The sequence below is a fragment of the Pelobates fuscus genome, chromosome 3 (assembly GCF_036172605.1).
Source record: "Pelobates fuscus isolate aPelFus1 chromosome 3, aPelFus1.pri, whole genome shotgun sequence".
NCBI lineage: Eukaryota > Metazoa > Chordata > Amphibia > Anura > Pelobatidae > Pelobates > Pelobates fuscus.
The window spans coordinates 246,927,231-246,950,369 of NC_086319.1; the positions used below are offsets into that span (position 1 = coordinate 246,927,231).

General features: G+C 37.8%; 1 protein-coding gene across 1 annotated transcript in view; it reads right to left on the bottom strand.

The window, feature by feature from the left end:
- Positions 1 to 20,955, bottom strand: part of PLXNA4 (plexin A4) — a 673,785-nt gene extending 652,830 nt beyond the window's left edge. The window contains exon 1 of the mRNA XM_063448298.1: positions 20,200 to 20,955. The gene's annotated coding sequence lies outside the window, so the exon portion shown is untranslated. The remainder of the gene's footprint in view (positions 1 to 20,199) is intronic.
- Between the last annotated feature and the right edge of the window lie 2,184 nt (positions 20,956 to 23,139).

Genomic DNA, 23,139 nt, shown 5'->3' on the forward strand with positions numbered 1-23,139 from the left:
TCTTTGCACCTGTTTTTAATAGGACTATTTTACGAACTATAAAAAGGTATAACCTATATATCACCTACTCAAGGAAGCCTCCTGCCAATAGATTTCCTATTTTTATAATGGAATTCTCCTGCTGTCAATCCAAAAAAAGTTTTGAGGTTTTTTTTTGTATACAGACTGACAAATAGACAACCAGACAAAATTCGACAAACTATTTGATTTGCACTGAATTTGGTTTGTGAACACAAAATACCTTTTTTTTTACCATTTGTACAAATGTTGGTATTGACCTATTTAAAGTTTCATGATGATTGACACACAGAAATACATTTTCCTGTGACCCATTTAAGTCACACATTAAGTTTCCAAAATCAAGTACCATAACAGTTTACAAGACTGAAAATTATAGAGGATGTGAAATACAAAAACATATCTTAAATTTTGTATTACAGCATACTATTTTAAACATGAACGTATGTTCTACTAAAAGATACAGTTATATACGAACACATGTGTGTATCAGACATCAGCATACAGTAATTAGTATTCTATAGAGAATACTATATGTATATATGACAGCTCCCTGCTCTCTGTTTAATGTGTTAGTGGGTTATCGAAAGATTAGTTCTAAGTGCAGATGGTGCAAGAGGCCCCCAGCTCATCTCACTCAGTATAGTAAAGCTCAGTTATAAAGCAGTGAAAGGATTATTTAATTATTTAGTGTCTTCCATTCCCTCCCTAAGGGGGAGGCCACGTTTCCTCTAAAAGCCTCATTTACTGTGTGAGGACCCATGGGACAGCGAGGGCAAGAGAAGTATGGTTGTTTTTTGGGGGAATCACCAGGCAAGTGTGTATTAGCAGAAAACATGGCTATTCCACATTAACTGATTCACTGACAGGGCATTGCCAAGACAGCTGCCCTATACATTGGTGAATGGCTAGGATTATGTACTAAGCTGTCTAACCTCTGGATGGCAAAGTACTTCTGCGGTTTCTCAGAAGTCTGAGGTTTCCTTTACTTTCATGAAAAAAAAAATAGAGTGCTAAAAGGTCATGTCCTCTTTGGCACTGGTATAAAATCACTAGAAGTTAAATTCAAGGGACAATCTGGGTATCTAAAGTGCTACCAACAATCCAATAGAGCAACATTGAAATAATCATCAATATTTAATGCCAGATGCATGTTATGGCCAGTGCAACTTAGCAGCTACTAGAAAACTGTCCTATCTGACCTCTTACTCAAAGTCAAGCGCAATGATTTCCTAACACAGGAATGAAAAGTCAGACACATACGTGTCTGCTCCTGCTATCCCATTCACAAAAATTGAATCGAAACTGCAGGTGAAAGATAACAGACTGGTTGCAAGTTCACTTATTTAATGAATATGGTGTAAAACAGACACTTTCAAAGGGTCGAGAAAGAGAGAGACAGACAGACAGACAAGCAGAATAACCTATACAGTTTAAGAAAAACTGCTTTTGTGTGCATGGACCCCAGCTTCTGTTCCCCATGAAGAGTAAGCTAGATATAAGCCTCCCATAAGACATTTAAATATAGCAATGTGACCTATTTTTACAACCATTACCTGAGGACCCAGCAATGTTTCGACCATTGTGGTGTTTTTAAGAACGCCTTACTGAAACGTTACTAGTTCCACAGGTGGTGGTGGACTAAAGAAAGAAGGGATGCTGCAATATATTCTGTCTTTCATCTACCTAATAAAAATGAAACCGTCTGTAGGTGAGTAATCCCTTCTAAGCTCTGTTAAATGATTTAATATATTTTTAGAAGTGACTGGGTAGTTTATGCACTAAGCTGTGCTTTGTGTGCAGCAGATAGCCCATTTGGAAAATTTTGGTAGACCTAGTTTGAGATTATTTTCTAACTTGGCTATTTAGACTTGCCTTAGAGGGACACTACAGTCACCTGAGCAACTTCAGCTTAATGAGGTTGTTCAGGTGAGAACTATAGCTCCCTGCAGCCTTTCTCATGTAAACACTGTATTTTCTGAGAAAATACAGTGTTTACATTGAAAGCTAGGAACACCTCCAGTTGCAGTCACTCAGAGTGAACCAGAGGGACTTCTGTGTTGATGGAGGCATAATATGCCTCCATCCACTCAGATCTGCTGTCAGCAGAGCACAGGGCAGCACTGTGCACAGCATCCTGTGATTCAGTATCTCCTCCCTCTGCATGCAGACACTGAACTTTCCTCATAGAGATTCATTGATTCAATTCATCTCTATGAGGAGATGCTGATTGGCCAGGGCTGTGTTTGAATCATGCTGGCCCTGCCCCTGATCTGCCTCCTTGTCAGTATCAGCCAATCCTATGGGGAAGCACTGTGATTGGATCAGGCTATCACATGTCAGCAGACTGCTTGTTTTTCCTCAGTCTTACAGCATGCAGATTTACAGCTTCTGGCTTAAATACAGTTTTATACAAGATTTTTACTATATTTATGGAGGCATGAGGGGCCCAGGGGGGCTAGATGGTCGTGTTAACACTATAGGGTAAGGAATACATGTAGTTGCACTGGTGACTATAGTGTCCCTTTAATAAAGTCAATTGTCATTTACCCGCTATTTTCTTTTCAGTAAATAAAACCTTGATTATGTCTTTATATTACTATTTGTTGCATTGTGCAATAGCATCTGAAGGTAAAAAAAATACTTGTATATATTTTTTGGGGGTTTTGCTTAATATGTAAATCAGAGTGTAACCTCTAGGGGCAGGATCCCTGTTCTCCTTTTCCAGCTGTTACCTTATGTGTATTATTTTGCCAGTATTGCATGAAAATTGTACTGTGTACATAAAGTGCACAGCTCAGCACATCATATACACGCATACATAAACATTTTTGCCTAACACAGAAGCACTCGGCTGATTTGCAATTATATATGTGGTCAGTCTGGAAAGCAGGGCATAGGTTTTAGGGAGGATGTCAAATTGCGCCATTTTTCGCAGCTATTTTCAAATAATAGAGAGGATCAATCACTAGCACAGTCACAATTTGCTTTGCACGAAGCTACTTAACCGAAACAGACGCGATCAGAATGCCAGGATGTGAGTTATGCTCCCTTCAGCCCTGCCAGATATTTTTAATTTATAGTAAACTGCTGTTACTCTCATTACATCAGCTGGGACTTGATTCACTGCTAATTCATTGCCCTATATCCCCTCATTCTGAACGCCACAAACAGTTTTATGTCGATAAAATCACCAGTGTAATCATTTATGATGCTCTTGCTACAAGCAGTAACACAACCTTCTTCTCTTGTATAACGATACCGAATATCATTGTGCTTATTTAAAGGAAAAGCAGAGTAACATGGCAATCTATGATGTTTTCCAGTACTCGGTTCATCAACATTAAAGAAATACAGCTGTCAATCACAACAACCTTCAGAAATCTCTTTGAAAGTATCTTGATTGAGAACTCAGAGGTTCAATACTTTAGGATTTAGTTCAATACTTTAGGATTTGTATTAAATCCTCGCAAACAATTGCCGGTTTTAATTCATTAAAATATTTGAGGCATTGTGATCACTTTGAAGAGGATAGAAATATGAACACGGTGCCTGCTTCTTGTGTAAGTTTTTTGTTTTTTTAATATCCATATAGAAGTACATACTTAATACCTTAATTATTTCCCAGGATTTTATACTATATTTACTTCTCTTCGGTTTTCAAGAATCGTGTATTTGTGAGTTTTTGAAAAATAAAGTTAAATTGAAAAATCCTTGATCCTGCAAATGGGTGCTTCCTTTTTAGCTCCCTGTCAATCATTGTTATAAGCTCTGTCTTTTGAAACGGTTGTCGCAATGAAAATGGAGTATCACATGAAAAAAGTTACTGGGGATTTTTCAATGTGTAATTGCCAGAGGGAGAAAAAAAAATACTCTTTAAATATTAATTTAACCTCTTAAGGACAAAACTTCTGGAATAAAAGGGAATCATGACATGTCACACATGTCATGTGTCCTTAAGGGGTAACAAAAAAAAACTTTTGGGGAGAAATTATAAAGGGAGAGCAAGGATCACATTGAATAGCAAGGATCACATTGCATAGCAAGAATCACAGTCCTCAAGTACCCCCCTAACAGTCCAGGATTTTGTGATTTTGTTTTTTTCCTCTAAAATTACCTTAGACACAACTGGGTAATCCCTAAATCCTAGACTGTTACAGGGAACTTGAGGACTGGGTTGGGAACCACTGGTCTAGGGTGTTTTTAGAAAATAAAAAAAAAACACTTTAGACACAACGGGGTAATCTCTAAATCCTGGACTTCAGCGCCACAGGAGGGGGACCCTGAGGGTGGGGGGACCCTCAGGGCACTATAGTGTCAGGAAAACCGCTTTGTTTTCCTGACACTATAGTGATCCTTTAATGAATAACTTTAGTGAATAACCTTGAAAGTTTTTTCTTTAGGAGAAATATTGTTTGTGTCCAGGCTTTTTTGGTTACATTTCAAGGTTACAGTAACCGTGACCCCCCACCCCACCGCCCCCATCCAAAAAGTATGAATCAGGACTGTCCAAGTATACTGTGGCCTCAAAATTCACTACCATATTGTAGTGAATAATATGACTACTGAGAGACTGCTGTGCTTGGTATATGATCACACATCCAGCATAGCAGCTTATCGCATGCACACATGTGTGTGCATTATATATAAAAAGTTACACTACTGTAGCAATGCACAGTGTGTGGAAACAGGACCAAGTTTTCTATAGCTGGTCAGTCCAATGACTTGATGCTCACTCGAACAGAACGATTCTGGTGAGTATTAATTATTGAGTATTTACTTGAAACTGAGCTTGATTGCCTGTGAACTGTATTTGCCTGCCTATTCTCCTGTTTGCTGCTTTGGCACTTAACTAACCTTGGCAGGTGATCTCATACCTACCTGATCCTTAATATTGAAGCTGGTACTAGTGGGTGCGTGTACTGTAGGTCACAACACAACTGGCATTATTATCAGCTCTGCACCAAGAATCCTATATGTGAACATAGTCCTAATCACAACCATTTACGCATCTATTATGAACAATTTCAAGTGAAAAGTCATGTTAGAAAAATATTCAGAATAATGAATGGTTTGTAAAAAAAAAAAGTCACACTAGAACACGTCTGCTTATTTGCAGTTTGATTGTCGAAATCAATATAGCAAGCATAATTGCACTACTGCGTTAACTAGTGAATGAATAAGCTCACTGTAAATATCACATAAATTGCACAACATAGTGTTAAAAGAACACATTACCATCCATTATTAAAGGCCAAAAAGTTGGTGTGCTAAAATCATTCCAATTGGTGAATATATTTGTGCAGTTCTGAAACGCAGCAATAGCTGACTATTTAATTTAAAAAATACTAGTAGTGCTAAAAGTATATAAAAAAAAAACAAATACAGCAAATATTATCATTTAGATACGGTCCTCAGCTGGAATCACCCTAAAAGGAACAATGGTTATGTACTTTTCTAATCACAGAGTCTGCATTCCTCACAAGCTTGTTAATCTAAAAAATGTCCTGTTGCACGCCATCCAATTATATTGGGCCCTCAGACTTAAAAAACATTTTCAGTAAACTCTCCAGACATCTGCAACAGCTGCTCAGATAGAATTCTACATTCAGAGCATACAACGTCACACTCACCATTCACACTCACTCCGTCACCGCAGACTATGTAATCTGTGCTCCCTGTGTGGCGAAAGTCCACATCATAGTGACATTAGGAAGGGAAAGGTCATCAATTTCGAGAATTCTTGTTATGAAAAAGATTATTCACTGTGTACAATCTGTTCTCATTAGTCATCATTTCTCCCTATTATTCAAATTAATCTACTGCAAGTGTGGCTGACCCAAGGCATATACCCCCAATATTCCGAATTCATATTAAAAAAATAACATTATAAATTTAATCCACAGCAATAACTTTATTTACATATGGTAGATCAGATTTCAGTGTGAAGAAGGAAAAAAAATTGTTGGAAAAACCCTTAATGTAGGCATCTAAACAGCTGTCACCAAATCATATTCTTAAAGTCAATCTATCACATCTTTAGAATTTACGCCATTAAATGAAACCTAGAAATGTATTCATAATTTGTAATATGGGTACATATTTACAGGATTTTCTTTAAATGTATATTCAAAAAAATGACAGTCCATCGCAATCCTGTTTAATCAAGGCACAGCCAATGGACTAAACACTTTGACTACTTACCATGAGAGTCTAGATTGACTCTTGAAATATAGGGGATAAGTACACATAATATTAGAAATCCTGGGAAATTATAATACCCTTTTAAACTTCAGAATTTTAGCATTCAAGACCCGGATAATTTAATTTAAAAAAATTAATATATTAGATGTCCGATGTATGTTCACAGCTCAAGTCTTCTTTAAATATTAACCAATAGACTTAGCCTGTTGGAGAAAGAGCCTGTTCTTTTTCTTTGCAACAAAACATCTAGTTCCTGAGAGATTATTTTACCGGTAGGAATGACGATAATTTAGCTTGTGAAATATGTATCAGGAAGTAATCTTTAGCACTGCTTTCAATAAGTGTGTGTAACACAGTATCAGGCGAAATGTCGGAACGGCCAGTTCTATCTTTGACCATAAAGGTACAGTTTTGCTACCAGTGGGGGTTTAGTATAAAAATTCCTTTATTTTTGTATTTTTTAACCAAAGTGGAATAGAGAAAGCGAATTTTATTTTTTTTGCATTTAAAAAAAAAAAAAAGCGATGTCTAAAATGAAAGCTTTGCAGCTTGCATTGGCTTTTATTCATTGTAATATGTTAGATTGTGCACTCTTTGTTAGAGATGATAATGGATATGCGCTGTAGACCCTTGTAACTGATAAACAAAGTACTTCTACCTGCCTTTAATCAGGCTTACAATGAAACATCTGCTAAGGCTAGTTTGCCATGTGATATTGCCATCATTTTGCTCTCTCTTATACTGTCACACAGCACCCATTTAGACAGATTTCACCCACTGTGCCCTTTAAATAGGTCCCTAGCTGAGGTTTGCTTTACAGAGCGGAACACTGTCCCTTGATATGTTGCGTCTACTCCATCAATATGCAAATTATAATTTCAAAATGAACCCCATTTGTCTAAAAAACAGATTTTCCACTTTGCAGTTCCTCGAGAATGAGACACAATTCAAGCCAGAAATCAATTCAGCTCTTTGCTGGTCGCCTTAAATTGATGGGCTGCTTCATTTACTTCCAATTGATGATCTTCCTCCCTCTGTGATGTGGTCAGGATGACAAAAATCTTGTTTTATTTGGGCCCTTGTGTACCCAGTGATCTTCCTTCATCATTTGTAACACTGCACTATGTGCATGTGTGAACGAGAGTCTAAAAAAAATATTTGCTACTTCAAATCTGTTCCTTTTGAAATGTTGTTTAGTGCCAATCCGTTAGAATCACAAGTAATGCTCTCTCATTTAAACAAACTACTCTAAATGAGAAAGTAGGGAAAATTCGTTTTTTGGGGCCTACAATTCGCAAATTGACCAACAACTCACCATAACCCACAATGCATTCCTTACATTGCTTGTATGTGGTGGATAAACAATATACAAACAAAAGCATTTCCCATCATGAAATATTTGTATACCATGTTTCCATTTATAGCAACTGCAAACATCAGTCACAATCATATCACTCGGAATAAGGACCATTAGGGCAATATCTCAGAATCTCCGAATACTAGAAAGCTCATTCCGAGAAATGAAGGAGGAGGACTGGCAAAGTTGGCAAGTGACAACTGTTCGGACCTTATGTAAATAAATATTAAATTAACTAATATAGCATCCTGATAAGAAATTAATGGGAACAAAAAGGTTTAATTATTGCGTAGATTGTTTGTTAAAAATATAGCATCTGTTTAATATGTTGCTGGTGTTGGTAATTATTACAACATTGCGGATCTTCACACTGAAGCTCAAATGGTTAATGGGTGCTAGTATTACGTTTGGTTTTATAGTCTAACTGAATAAATTGGCTGAAAAGAGCTGCTGGAAATATTACTGTGTTGAACAGTCTTACGTACATTGTTTTGTAATGAGCCTATTATAGGGAGCTCTGGCAGACATCATGATACTATTTATAACAATATTTGTAATAGGAAAGCGCAGTGTAAAACAGCCTGTCCAAAACAGGTAACCAACAGCCAGAGACAAGTTAAAGGTATTATATTACTTAGTGAACAAGACTTATTTAGGTCAGTTAAAGACAGTGTTAATCTGTGTTGGGTTAGTGGGCGTAGATGACTGGTTGGATTATCTCTAGTCTAAAGAAGCTTTCTCATTTCTCTTTAAATATACTTTAGGATTTATTGACAAGATGCACCATTTTAGGGAACTAAAACTGAAATACTATATATAGACACTGGGCTTATTTCAGATATATTACTCTAATTTCAATGGCTACTTTTTTTTTGCCCTTATTTTCTGCACAACATAGTGTTAAAATGGGGCTGGGGGGGGAGAGGGCGGGGGGAATTAATAAAGCCAAACAGATGTCATTTTGGGTGCAAGGTGCTAAATGCATACCTGCCAGCTGTCCATCTTTAAGAGGGACAATCCTTATTTTACTATTTAACTACAATAAATGTGTTAAGAAAGCAGTACTTGTTCTAAATTACATTTTTAGTCGCATAATTTCATATTAGTAAATCACCTAAAATATCTCAGAATTACTCAGTGTCCAAAGTGTCCCTCCATTTGGGGCCCTGATGCGCTTGTATGTGTGTGCATCCAAGCGTCTCCATAGGAAAACATTGGATCAGTGCTTTCCTATGGTGACTTTCACATCATGTGACAAGTTTTATTCGATTAGTACAGTGGAAACACATCTAGTGGCTGCCAGTATGACAGCCACTAAAGGTGGACTTAATCCACAATCTAAGCAATGTTTTAAAGTGACCAGGGTGACTATAGTGGTCCTTTACTAAATGAAAAACTAAAATTGTGTACATCTACATAATTTTCATAATTCTGTAGGAATCTTTAGACATAAATCTTTACAAAAAATTGTTAGTTATTATATATATGTATATGTGTGCTTGCTATGCACAACATATTTCAAATAAATATAATGCTAATATATTTTAAAAGAAAAACATAATGAGAAATTGTCAGTGAAGGCATTGACATGGAGAATCAATGTGACTGTGTATTTTGGTTCACTTCCTCCTTAAAGGACCACTCTAGTGCCAGGAAAGCATACTCATTTTCCTGGCACTAGAGTGCCCTGAGGGTGCCCCCACCCTCAGGGACCCCCTCCCGCCCGGCTCTGGAAAGGGGAAAGGGGTTAAATCTTACCTTTTTCCAGCGCTGGGCGGAGAGATCTCCTCCTGCTCTCCTCCTCCGATCCTCCTCTTCTCCTCCCCGTCGGCTGAATGCGCACGCGTGGCAAGAGCTGCGCGCGCATTCAGCCGGTCACATAGGAAAGCATTCATAATGCTTTCCTATGGACGCTGGCGTGCTCTCACTGTGAAAATCACAGTGAGAAGCACGCAAGCGCCTCTAGCGGCTGTCAATGAGACAGCCACTAGAGGACATAGGGGGAAGGCTTAACCCATTCATAAACATAGCAGTTTCTCTGAAACTGCTATGTTTATGAAAAAATGGGTTAACCCTAGAAGGACCTGGCACCCAGACCACTTCATTAAGCTGAAGTGGTCTGGGTGCCTAGAGTGGTCCTTTAATAATGGGAAGTGACTATAAAAAGGAACCAGTCGAAGTCTTTGAAAGAACATAATTCTGACTGTGAGGACTAGACTGCATCAATTCACAAAAACACTGCAACTTTAGCCCAGTCTGCCAGTGCCATCACAGAAAAAAAAAGAAGCTGAGCGTGTGCATACTATACGAATCCCTACCGCAGGGAACATGCTCAGCTTTTACATATTTCACTATAAAGTAATCAAATTCACGGTAATTCACAAGCATGGTCATGTGATCAATTCTGACAGCTCCACCCACAGTCGTAACACAGAAGTCATAGTGCCGTTTTAGTAGCATTTTAATTCAAGTTTCATCATAAGTTAAATACTTAACTACATTTTTCTTTCTTCGCTCCACTGGAAAAAGTGGGGACATGTTAATTGTCTGGACCTCCGTGGAGAAACCAGTCAAAACATTGGCATCAACGTGACCGACTAGCACACGCACAATGACATCTATTGCGTTCTTTATTATGCTATACCTACGACATCAGCCATCAATCATTGGTAACTCACGTGACTACAAGCACATACACTGATATAAAGTAGATTATAGTATACCAAAGTACAACATTTAAGCTAAAAACTATTTAAAAGAATATTATAACAAAACAATAAATAGGTCAAACTGAATTCTTCGCTAAATTCAAGGCCAGAGTAGCCAAACTGAAGCCACAGCTGACTTAGAGAATGTTTTCAGTTTTGCTATTTTGCCCTTAAAATTTTAAATTTACTTGAATTCTCACTTCGCTAAATATCTGTATCTTTATTAAAAACTCATACATAAGAGTGCAAATTAAATGGGACCTACCACTTCTCTGGAATTTACATCCTTGAAAATGATCTATCTTGTCTTATTATCTACCTTGTGTTAACTATGTATTACTCCTTTTTCTTTTTATAAACACATTAAAGTGAACCAGCCACGACAGGTTCACCTTTCCTATTTCAGTCCCTTAAAGGGACACCAGAGTCACGAGAACAGTTTAAGGTAGTGGTTCTGGTCTCTATAGCCTGTCCCTGCAGGCTTTTTAATGAAAACGCTGGCTTTTCAGAGAAAAAGCAGTGTTTACATTGCTGCCTAGGAACACCGCTACTGACCTTCACTAGAGTGGCCACCACTAGAGGAAGTTTGATGATCTCAACTAAGGGGGCGGAGAGGGGGTGTACTGGCAGGGCGCTGTTAGAAAGGTGAGTAAAATCACCTTTCACTTTCCTGACAGGCGGGCAGGGGACTTCAATGTTGTTTTCAGGACTATAGTGACAAGATTACAAGGTTATATTTATGTGACTAAAGTATTCCTTTAAGCAGGGAATATATACCGTAATTTATCAAAAAGGTAAAGTGATATATTCCATTTCATAAATAGCTATTAAGATAATAAACTCTCTCTACAGTGTTGTCACAGCTGCCATGATGGAGCCTTTATGGCGTTACAGTGGTAACCTCTCATTGTCTCCTACCACCAACCAAACATCTGATTGATTCTGCTTGGGATGCACATCACTGCTTAGCTTTAGCATTGCTATATTCTTCTGGAAAAGTGAAAGACTTTAATAACAGGAATAATAACAGTGACTACAGCGCACATGGTGAAAGAGAGCAGAACTGCCTTAAGGAGGGTTCCCCAGTTCTCACCTGTCATTCAATTCTCTGCACACACAGCACAACCCTGCATGCATGCCTAAAATGATTAGCAGGTAAAGGGTCATATTTTAGTTTGATTTATTTTTGTAATAACTACACATTTTCTAGCAATTCTGCCATCATGATTTAGAGATTAGATGTAATGCTCTTTAAACTGCTAAACATGGCAGGTGCACTTTAACTGCCTACTCCGAGTAACCATTCTTATAGGATGAACACAGCGAGTAGAAAATAATGAAATTAATGTGCACAGAATCGCAAGCAGTAGCACATGTAAAACTCAAGGAAACAAGAAGTATTTTATTTGCCACTAATCTGTGGCCAAATCATATAGGATCGTATGCTAGCTTATTATTTTGCATTGCAGGGAGGTATTTGCATATGACATGTTGTACACGTGGGGGTCAGGATATAAATATATAATCAGATTTCTCTTGACTATATATTCACGTACAATATTCTTTTTTTTTTTCTCAGCACATTTACAAGCTGTGATTTGCGATTGGATCTACGAAAAAAAAAAAAAAAAAACTAGGAAAAAAACCTTCAAAGGAACTTCTGCAAATCTGCAATGCACATGTTCATTAAAATCAATAAAGACCAGGGAAATGTTAGTTCCCTAACTGAAACACAACAGACATCAATTCTGTTTAAGTATTAGCTCACACCCCAATAACCCTCTCAGGATATGCTGGTGAATATGACGTGGCCCGACATGTAAAAAACATGGGCAGTGGGCCTTTAGACCAAAATAAAGGCAATTAGGCAGTTTGTCTACTCAGGAGCTTTAAGCAAATCTAAGGATGTACCTCTTGGGGGATAAAAAGGATTTAACTATTACAACCCCAACAGAGAAAGGATAAGCATCAATTAGTTTGCTATGTGACATGTCTTGCTCACTAGCGGTTGTTAGGATCAATCCCCATGTCAGCCATGAAATACAGTTTCTATATACAACATATTATCTTGATATGCACATTGTAAAACAACTGCTTCCAATTGCTTGCTATGAAAAAATGTCACTAGGAAAGCTGAAGGTATACTCATTATAAAAGGCATTACCCAGAAAGCAAGACGGGCTGTATTTACAAGGCAGGATTTACAATATGCTGTTAAAGTCAATGTTATTATACAGCTAAGGCAATGAAAGTACCATGTACTGCATAAATACTGCACCATTATTTACCTTACAATTATAAGATAAGGATGGGATTCATGTGCCCAAAGTAACGTTTCTTAAATTAAAGTGATCGGCACTAGTTAGTTCCTATAGATTATCGCTTTATACATTGACTAGATTGTAAGCTCTTTAGAGCAGAACACTTAAGCCCAGACAGTGCTATCTATGCTTATGTTCTTTCTGTATTATTAATCAGCAAATACATATATTTATCTGGTCTACAATAAATAAACATGTATTTATTTTTAATTACAATGTAACAGTTTCAGTGCCGGAGAGTGCGTTACGTAGGAGATATTTAAAGGGACACTATAGTCACCTGAACAACTTTAGCTTAATGAAGCAGTTTTGGTGTATAGAACATGCCCCTGCAGCCTCACTGCTCAATCCTCTGCCATTTAGGAGTTAAATCCCTTTGTTTATGAACCCTAGTCACACCTCCCTGCATGTGACTTGCACAGCCTTCCATAAACACTTCCTGTAAAGAGAGCCCTATTTAGGCTTTCTTTATTGCAAGTTCTGTTTAATTAAGATTTTCTTATCCCCTGCTATGTTAATAGCTTGCTAGACCCTGCAAGAGCCTCCTGTATGTGATTAAAATTCAATTTAGAGATTAAGATACAATTATTTAAGGTAAATTTCATCTGTTTGAAAGTGAAACCATTTTTTTTTTTCATGCAGGCTCTGTCAATCATAGCCAGGGGAGGTGTGGCTAGGGCTGCATAAACAGAAACAACGTGATTTAACTCCTAAATGGCAGTGAATTGAGCAGTGAAATTGCAGGGGAATGATCTATACACTAAAACTGATTTATTTAGCTAAAGTAATTTAGGTGACTATAGTGTTCCTTTAATAGCAGCCCAATAACTATAGAGACAACATAAATTTACTTTACGGAGATCATGCCAAACTAATCTTATTGATTTTTTTGATTGGGTAACTAAAATAATAGATCAGGGTGGTGCAGTAGACATTGCTTACCTAGATTTCAGTGAGGCTTTTGACACTGTTCCACAAAGAAACATAGAATGTGACGGCAGATAAGAACCATTCGGCCCATCTAGTCTGCCCAATTCTCTAAATACTTTCATTAGTCTCTGGCCTTATCTTATAGTAAGGATAGCCTTGTGCCTATCCAACGCATGCTTAAGCTCCTTTACTGTGTTAACCTCTACCACTTCAGCTGGAAGGCTATTCCATGCATCCACTACCCTCTCAGTAAAGTAAAACTTCCTGATATTATTTTTAAACCTTTGTCCCTCTAATTTAAGACTATGTCCTCTTGTTGTGGTAGTTTTTCTTCTTTTAAATATAGTCTCCTCCTTTACTGTGTTGATTCCCTTTATGTATTTAAATGTTTCTATCATATCCCCCCTGTCTCGTCTTTCCTCCAAGCTATACATGTTAAGATCATTTAACCTTTCCTGGTAAGTTTTATCCTGCAATCCATGAACCAGTTTAGTAGCCCTTCTCTGAACTCTCTCTAAGGTATCAATATCCTTCTGAAGATATGGTTTCCAGTACTGCGTACAATACTCCAAGTGAGGTCTCACCAGTGTTCTGTACAATGGCATGAGCACTTCCCTCTTTCTACTGCTAATACCTCTCCCTATACAACCAAGCATTCTGGTAGCATTTCCTGCTGCTCTGTTACATTGTCTGCCTACCTTTAAGTCATCAGAAATAATCACCCTTAAATCCCTTTCCTCAGATGTTGAGGTTAGGACTCTATCAAATATTCTGTACTCTGCCCTTGGGTTTTTACGTCCAAGATGCATTATCTTGCACTAATCCACATTAAATGTCAGTTGCCACAACTCTGACCATTTTTCTAGTTTACCTAAATCATTTGTCATTTGACTTATCCCTCCTGGAACATCAACCCTGTTACATATCTTAGTATCATCCGCAAAAAGACACACCTTATCATCAACACCTTATGCAATATCACTAATAAAAATATTAAAGAGACTAGGTCCAAGTACAGATCCCTGAGGTAAGTAGCGCTCCCCGTCAGGGAATCGAACCCCGGTCTCCCGCGTGACAGGCGGGGATACTCACCACTATACTAACAAGTATACTAACATAGAACACTTATCAATAAACTGCAATATTTACGTTTTGATTCCAATATTGTTGAATGGGTAAGGCAGTGGCTAAATGACAGGCAATAGAGGGCTGTAGTCAACAGAGTATATTCAAAGTTCTAGTTACCAGTGGGGTACCTCAGGGATCTGTACTTGGACCCATTCTCTTTAATATTTTTATTAGTGATATTGCAGAAGGTCTTGATGGTAAGGTGTGTCTTTTTGCGGATGATACTAAGATATTTAACAGGGTTGATGTTCCTGGAGGGATAAGCCAAATGGCAAATTATTTAGGTAAACTAGAAAAATGATCAGAGCTGTGGCAACTGACATTAATTGTGGATAAGTGCAAGATAATGCATCTTGGGCGTAATCCAAGGGCAGAGTATAGAATATTTGATACCCTAATAACCTCAGCATCTGAGGAAAGGGATTTAGGAGTAATTATTTCAGATGACTTAAAGGTAGGAAATGCTAGATGACTTAAAGGCAGGAAATGCTAGCAGAATGCTTGGTTGTATAGGGAGAGGTATTAGCAGTAGAAAGAGGGATGTGTTCATGCCATTGTACAGAACACTGGTGAGACCTCACTTAGAGATGAGGGGATATGATAGAAACATTTAAATACATAAAGGGAATCAACACGGTAAAGGAGGAGACTATATTTAAAAGAAGAAAAACTACCACAACAAGAGGTCTTAAATTAGAGGGGGAAAGGTTTAAAAATAATTTCAGGAAGTATTACTTTACAGCTGAAGTAGTAGAGGTTAACACAGTGAGGGTGTTTAAGCATGTGTGGGATAGGCATAAGGCTATACTAGACTTCAGATAAGGCCAGGGACTAATGAAAGTATTTAGAAAATTGGGCAGACTAGATGGGCCGAATGGTTCTTATCTGCCGTCACATTCTGAGTTTCTATATCAGTGATAGATGGGTTATCAATCCATTTTTTTATGGTCTTAAAGCTATGCAAGTAGTTTTGTTCATCCTGGTGACATGAGTCTTTCCAGTTTGCATGTTACATACACCCTATGTTTTAAACTAAGGCGCACTCATCCAGTACAATATGTTACAGGTAGACACATAAACCAACCCTCATTCTAGAATGCAGGCATCTCTGAAACACTTTCATCATGCCCCTGCCATCCCGAAAACTCCATAAGGTTGAATGTATTGCATAATGCATGTTATAGGGCCATGTTTCCAGGAGTATGCCTCTGGTTCTCTCTATTGCAGATGTAGAGAGTACTGTCATAGTAAATCTCACAGTAATTTACTATACGTCAGATTGAGACAAATTAGCCACATTATTACATAACCAGAGGTTTTGAGTTGATCAGCAAACCTGTTTCACGGCCAGCTTTGCACAATTAGTTGTTTATAATATACCGTATATATCAACAGTAATAATGAAATCCACAGTAATAACGGTAAGAATCATGAATAAAATCAATCAAATAAACCTATAGTACAGTGTCTAAAAGTTCAAATGTAAAGTTAGTCCTGCAAGATGACTTTTGGAATTAGGTACTGTTAGGGCCCCATCATTTTCTGAATTACTGGAAAGTCTTGCCCAGGCTGTTGACTGGAAAGTATGTAGGAACAGCTATTCTAAAGAAGTGCAGCATGAGATATAGTCACATAAAGTTTACATTATGTCTTTGTATGGATACAGGCACTGGTATAATGCTATGAATAACTACCAGAGCATATTGTGGATTAAGGACTTTTGATTGTGCAGGATTTAATTGAAGAACAAAAAGAAGAAGAAAAAAAAAAGAAATTGTACTGGCAATGTATTTACCTTAACATTTACATGAATACTGGACGAAACCTGTTATTTTGATCATTAAAAATCTTCCCCATCTAAAAAATAAGGCAAGTATACATATCTTAAATAACATAAAACAGATTCTACACAGACAGACAGTACAGTGCGTGTTCTTCCTAGCTCTGAAGATTGACTTATTGCTGCATTCAATACATTGAGAGCCAGATGCTGGTGGACATTGTACAACACATTTCTGGATAGCTTAGATTCATAAAAATAAAGAAAAAGGAGATCTGAAGAAATGCATTTATTCCCTGCTCGAGATTCCTGGAGACCAGAAATACTGTATGTACAAAAATGGTCTGTCTGCCTTTATTACAATATAAACGTGCACACACAACATGAATATAACAAAGACTCTAGAAGCATTCTACCACCAAATGAGACTCTGAAATTGGAACATAGTGCTAACGTTTTGATTGTTAGATCAGTAGGTTACAAATGCTTGTTAATCTGACCACTGATACTGACAAACATTTCTTTTGTTCAATACATAGCCTCCCTGGAAACTCTTTTTATTTTTTTTAGGTGATTCTCCATGTAAGCTCAGTTCAACACAGAAGTGGAGCTATTTTAGACCAGCTGCTCTCCATGCTAGTCTTAGTTGGTCACAAATTAACCAGACTTAGTGGACATTCCTTGTCTAAGAACGTAATCAGACAATCAATGCTCCTTCAACCTGACCCACTTTAGCCCTTACTGTATGAAGAAATCAAACTTTTTCTTTAAGTTTCTCAGAAGCGAAATTAAGCACCTATCTTCTCAAAAGAGCAGGCTTGACATTCTGCAAAACCATGATGAATCATAAACACATTAAATAAGAAGCTGTACAGAATGCAATGAAAGCCTGAATAGTATTAGTCATGCTACTTCTAATACAAGTGGTCCTTCAAGTGGACATCTATTCTGAACATTATGTATGGAGCACGGCAACAAATGAAGGCACGAAAGATATTGATTGGCATCCTGTGTTAATGAACAGAACTCCTAAGTAAAACTTTGGAAATCATGCATGAATTAAGTCTGGATATCAGGGGGAGCATATACGTATATACACGTATGGAAAAATACTCTACCAAGCCACAAGGGTGCACCACTATTTGCCTTTAAATCTTGTAGATATTTTCCAAAGAACTTAAGTAGAATAAAATAACATAGAATTGGTAAATGTTGTGTTTAAAATACTATATATACTTGGATTTACAACTTTTAGATTATGCATCCTGGGCAAAGGGTAGATTGGAACCTGGTCATTACTCGCGATCAAAGACTTTTGGATATGAGGGATTGATGAGCTCAAATATTTATTGACAATTAGGCACAGGGGAACCTTCTGTTGTTTTCTACTATGCCCCTCAAATATTTGATTCCAACGCATTTTCTGAGCCCAAAGATGGCTGGCTCTGTTTGACAAGCTGAAGAAGAGAACCAATTATTGCCTGAAACCCTATCTTAGAGCTGATATTGCCATCAAGCTAAAGTGTTAACTGAACTAATCTGTAAAGAGGATGCCTTCTCATCAAAGTACCCACGTTGCATGGAGGATGGAATGCTTGTATTTTTCTTTTGGATAGGGGGATATGGAAGATGCTAAATTCTGAATTAAATACAGGTGAAGCCATTGCCACGTGCAGAGTCCTCTTGCTGCCACTTTTGTCAGACGCGTGCTTAGTTAAGTACTGCAATGTGTCCCAGTGACAGTGAAACGACTAGCCAGATTCACGACATAAATGAACTTAACGAATAAATGTGCAGTTGATGTAGGACAATGGCAAGAATGTCCAGTGCTTAATAAAACAGTTCTGCACTATGCAATTATTTTATAAAATTAAATTAACTTGTCACTGGAAACATTTTAAGATGGGCCAAATATTAGCAAAAAAACAAAACAAAAAAACATTAAAGAGAAACAAAGTATAATGTTGAAGACACAACAATTGTCAAGCTTTACAGAGTTTAATGGTAAGGGGGTTTAAATGAAGCTGTGATCGGGGAATATGACTCTCCAGCCAGTGCAGCAGAAGGGAGCTTAGCTAGCCACAGATCTGTGGGATTTTTGAAAAGCGACATTGCATGTTAACTGCTGCCAACCCATATTAAATGAGCATGCTGCAGTAAAAAGAAATACAGAAAATAACTATGCTCATGCAACCAGTCACAAAATGTATCTATGCTTTTGGAATAGACACCAACATTTGGTCATAGCCAACATTTAATTACAGTGCCTGCTTCCTCCTGCATGGACTACTGTAGCTTGATATACAGATTTGTACACAAGACATTTTACTGCAAAGGGGTCTATCCACTGTGTGTGACTGGAGAGACACACACTGCATTAGTTTGGTACACAGTGAATGTTGGGGCCAGTTAAACTTGTATTGCCTCTAAGGGGCAGTAGATATGTGTGTGGAAAGAAAAAAGAAAGATAGATAGATAGATAGATAGATAGATAGATAGATAAAATAAAGCCTTACTGTATACATTTAATGTGTAAATGTAATGTGAATCTGTTTGTGTATCTCTGTATCACAGTAGTTTGGAAAATAAATTATAATGTTTATATATATATATATATATATATATATATATATATATATATAAAGATTTTTTTTTTAACTGTACGTGTTTCAAATATAACAATATATTGTGTATATATATATATATATATATGTATAAAATTAGAAAGTAGATAGATGTTTTATATGTGTAAATGTGTTAATATTACTTTCTGTGCGTTTCCTAGTAGCCGTGGAGGTGATTGTCACCATCATTACAGGATCACAATCAGTATTACAATGATTTCCCACTCTCTTATGAACAGGCTATATCGTATGCTGGTGCTGAGGTTACTCTACACATCCGTCCTCACTTAGCTCACATTGCAATGTTCACACTGGGTCAGATCCAATGCTCTCCTATGCCCATTAACCTGCCACTGGGGAAAGCTGAGCTCGGTTTACTAGGGGCTCCTATTCAGACAGTAATAATGCCACGGTATAATCTTCTTAGTAATTCCAAAGGCCCTAAATTGATTTCTTATGTGTGTTAGTGGGTTAATGAGCCTAACCTGGTGGAGAATTATCATAGAAGAAATATTACATTTATTCACTTTTTTCTGCCCAGTGCCAACAGATGAATGGAGCTAGCCACCATTCCCTGCAGTGGGTGTGTGTTCAGGAACTGGAGTGGGGGGTTAATATTTAGGATTTTGAAGGACATAAGGGGCATCAGCTGAAATAAATTAGCATAGACCCCCCCCCCCCCCCCTCACCCCTCAATAATATAATAGAATAAAATATCCGTGAAACTAAATGCAGTGGTTCGCAGTCATACTCAGTATTGCTTTGCACAACATCGTGGTGCTAGTATAGGGGTTCATTATTATACCGCAATACTGCTCCTTTAACTCAAGTGGTCTGGAAATGCAATGAATTCCCACCACAGCTACCCTGCCAGCTAGAATAGTGAGAGAGGCACGCCAGACAGGGAGCAGGGCAAGGCTGGCACTGACTGTGCCATCCTACATCTGATTAGGTGCACGCAGAGTCACTAGGGCAACAAGCAGGTAGATTTACCCCCCAGAGTATGGCCATGGCAATAAGCCGAGCACGGGGGGCTGGAGGTGGTCCAGTCGTACGGCATCTCACCGCCTCCTTAAAACGCTCAGTGCCCGAAAAATGCCCCCAGACCCTGCCCCCCGTCACTTCTTACCTGGGAGATGAGCCTGTTCTCCCCCTTCCCTCAGTACAGCCGCATTGACACTGCAGATCCCCCAACCCTCCAATACTCCAAGAAAGCGTTCCAAGAATCTCCAGATCTCCCCGAACGTTCGATCCCCAGAACACAGCGATCCCGGGCGATGCAGCAGCCGTGGAATAAAACACACACCTTTAGTATAAAAAAGAACCAGCACTGGCAGGGTGAGCCGATGTTGGTAGATGTCCTTGGCGGTTAAATATGACCCCCTTTCCGACGGATCGCTGCCGCCTTTGGATGTAGACAGCCAGCTGAGAGAAGCTGCAGGGTTACCGGGTGATCTGTATCCGTCTCTGTAAGCATGTGCAGCGGCTGCCTGTCCAGCCTCCTCCCGCTCCCTTCGCACTGCCTCCTGCTTTAACACACAGATCTGCTCTCTTACTTCCAACGGGGGCGAAGGATCCAGCCAATAAACACAGTCTTCCCAAAATACACAGGTTTTAGATCCCCTATAATAAGCAAATGATAAGGCTATTCATCACCAGGTGGAGGTTTCTGTGCTCCCACTTCTATGCAAGATGCACCTTCCTTGTGCCTGTTCCTGTTTCCTAAACTGACACTCCAGCAGATCCCCTAGGCATTGCTTGCTGCTCCTGCCATGCTCCCTTCCCCTCTATGCAATGTACAGTAAAGTTTGCTGAGATGGTGTTGCAGACACCAAACTGTGTATAGATGTGAGTGTGGAGTCTGCATGTGTGGTGCTCTTTTGCACAGAAACACTACCAATGCCTGCAAGTTCCAGCTGCCTGGCTTCAGCCTCTAAGTCCTCCCATTCTTTCTTACTCACCACCAGTGACATCTAGGATCTGCAGCCTGATTGGGCTAATTGTAACATTTTATTGCCAGCACTGAGGCAAGATCGTTACAAAAAGGAGATGCATACATTTTATTTTCTTCTCTTCCAAGCTTGGTGAAATCATGGATACAACATATTTGGTTTATTAATAATTATCCCTTTATAATCATTTCACTGTAAACTATATTTATTCTGGTTTTACTGTGCAAATTAAATAAGTCATTATATATACTAGTAAATGCTTGTATGTTAGTGTATGACTCATATGCAGATGCTCTTGTACATGAGATTAATAACATGATTGTGTAATTTTGTCATTTTTTTTTTTTTTAGAAATGAATGTTCTTTAACTTTCTTACTTTACAAGGGTCTCTAATCCAATCTGAATTTGAATGGATAGATTGCCTGAGTCATGTAATCCTGGCCAGACGCTTCTTTTTCTACGCAGATTTTAAAATTATTTAGCTTTACAATCAGGGATCTACTCCATAAATAGACAAGATATTCACTAAAGTGAGCTATAAGGAATTTAAAAATAATTTAAAAAATTTAAGGGGAAAATGGCCAAACTGGAAACACGGCTGATAATGTTTACTATTTGGTTATTTGACAACACATTTAAATTTCCTTGGAATTTCCGATAATTCCCAATTTATTGTGTTATAGTGTGGTATATATATTGTGGTAAGTGATACCCAACCTGCAAATCTAGTAACAATAGGTGAGTAGGACAAAATCATGAGGGTTTTTTTGGAACATTAAATGTAAAACACAACACGTTTAACACTTTTCTAACATAAAATACAGACAGATAGTAAAAACATAGAGTTAGTTCTGTGAGTTCATAGAACACTAAGGCAAAACAGTATATGAATGGAGAAGATCACGTATACTTTCATACTGAAAATTCTTATATTTAAGTCAATTCAAATGGACAATATCAGCTAGCCCTAGTCAATACAGTGGCCATTTGTCTACATGCTGTTTTCAGTGGTATACAAAGCATACAGTGATAGGGGTAAGGGAGAGTAAGCCAACCATAGCAGGATTCCAATTGGATTATTATCTAGTTCAGGAAGCCCCAGGAACGAGCAATACCAAAAAGAGAAATACATAGGAAGGGGTATTATTATTATTACATTACATTACTGGTTTGTATAGAAACTTCCGTATTTTGTTGCCCTTGTGGTAGTTTTGTTGTTTTGGGTTTCATTATTTTTGTTCAACTATAAATCGAATTTATGGTTTAGGACCATCGACTTAAGACCAGTTACATAGTTATATAGGATGAACAGAGACTTGTGTCCATCAAGTTCAGCCTTTCCTACATCTGTTTTTATTGTTGATCCAAAATAAGGCAAAAAGCCCATTCGGGAGCACTTTCAATTTTACAACAAACTAGGTCAGATTTATCCTTGGATTAAGAAACAATGACACCACAAATTAAAAATGATATCCCTGCATATTATGTTTTTGTTAGTATGCATCGAGTAGCTGTTTAAACATATGTATGGACTCTGATAAAACCACTTCTTCAGGCAGAGAATTCCACATCCTTATTGTTCTTACTGAAAAAAAATCTTTCCTTTGACTCAGACTAAATCTCATTTCTTCCAGTCTAAATGCATGAGCTTGTGTCCTATGTATAGTCCTGTTTGTGAATAGATTTCCAGATAATGGTTTGCATTGGCCCCAGATATATTTGTATAATGTTATCATATTCCCTCTAAGGTGCTGTTTTTCTAAACTAAAGAGGTTAAAATATGTTAACCTTTTTTTTAAATTAATTTTGCCCGCCTCTACACCCTTTCTAGTTCCATAATATTCTTCTTTAGAACAGGTGCCCATAATTACGCAGCATATTCAAGATGTGGTCTTATCAGGGATTTATAAGGAGTCACATGACTTACAGTATAGTTGTTTGCTATCTGCTTTATGCGAGTTGAACTGCTATTACCTACACAGTTAGTGAGTTATTATGATAAGGCTATAATATTAATACATATTTTCTATTCTTCTCTATAACTAATCAAACTGAGGAAATATGAAAATGAAAGATTAGAAATATCCCCTCCAGAGCCAAAATGATGGCTCTTATT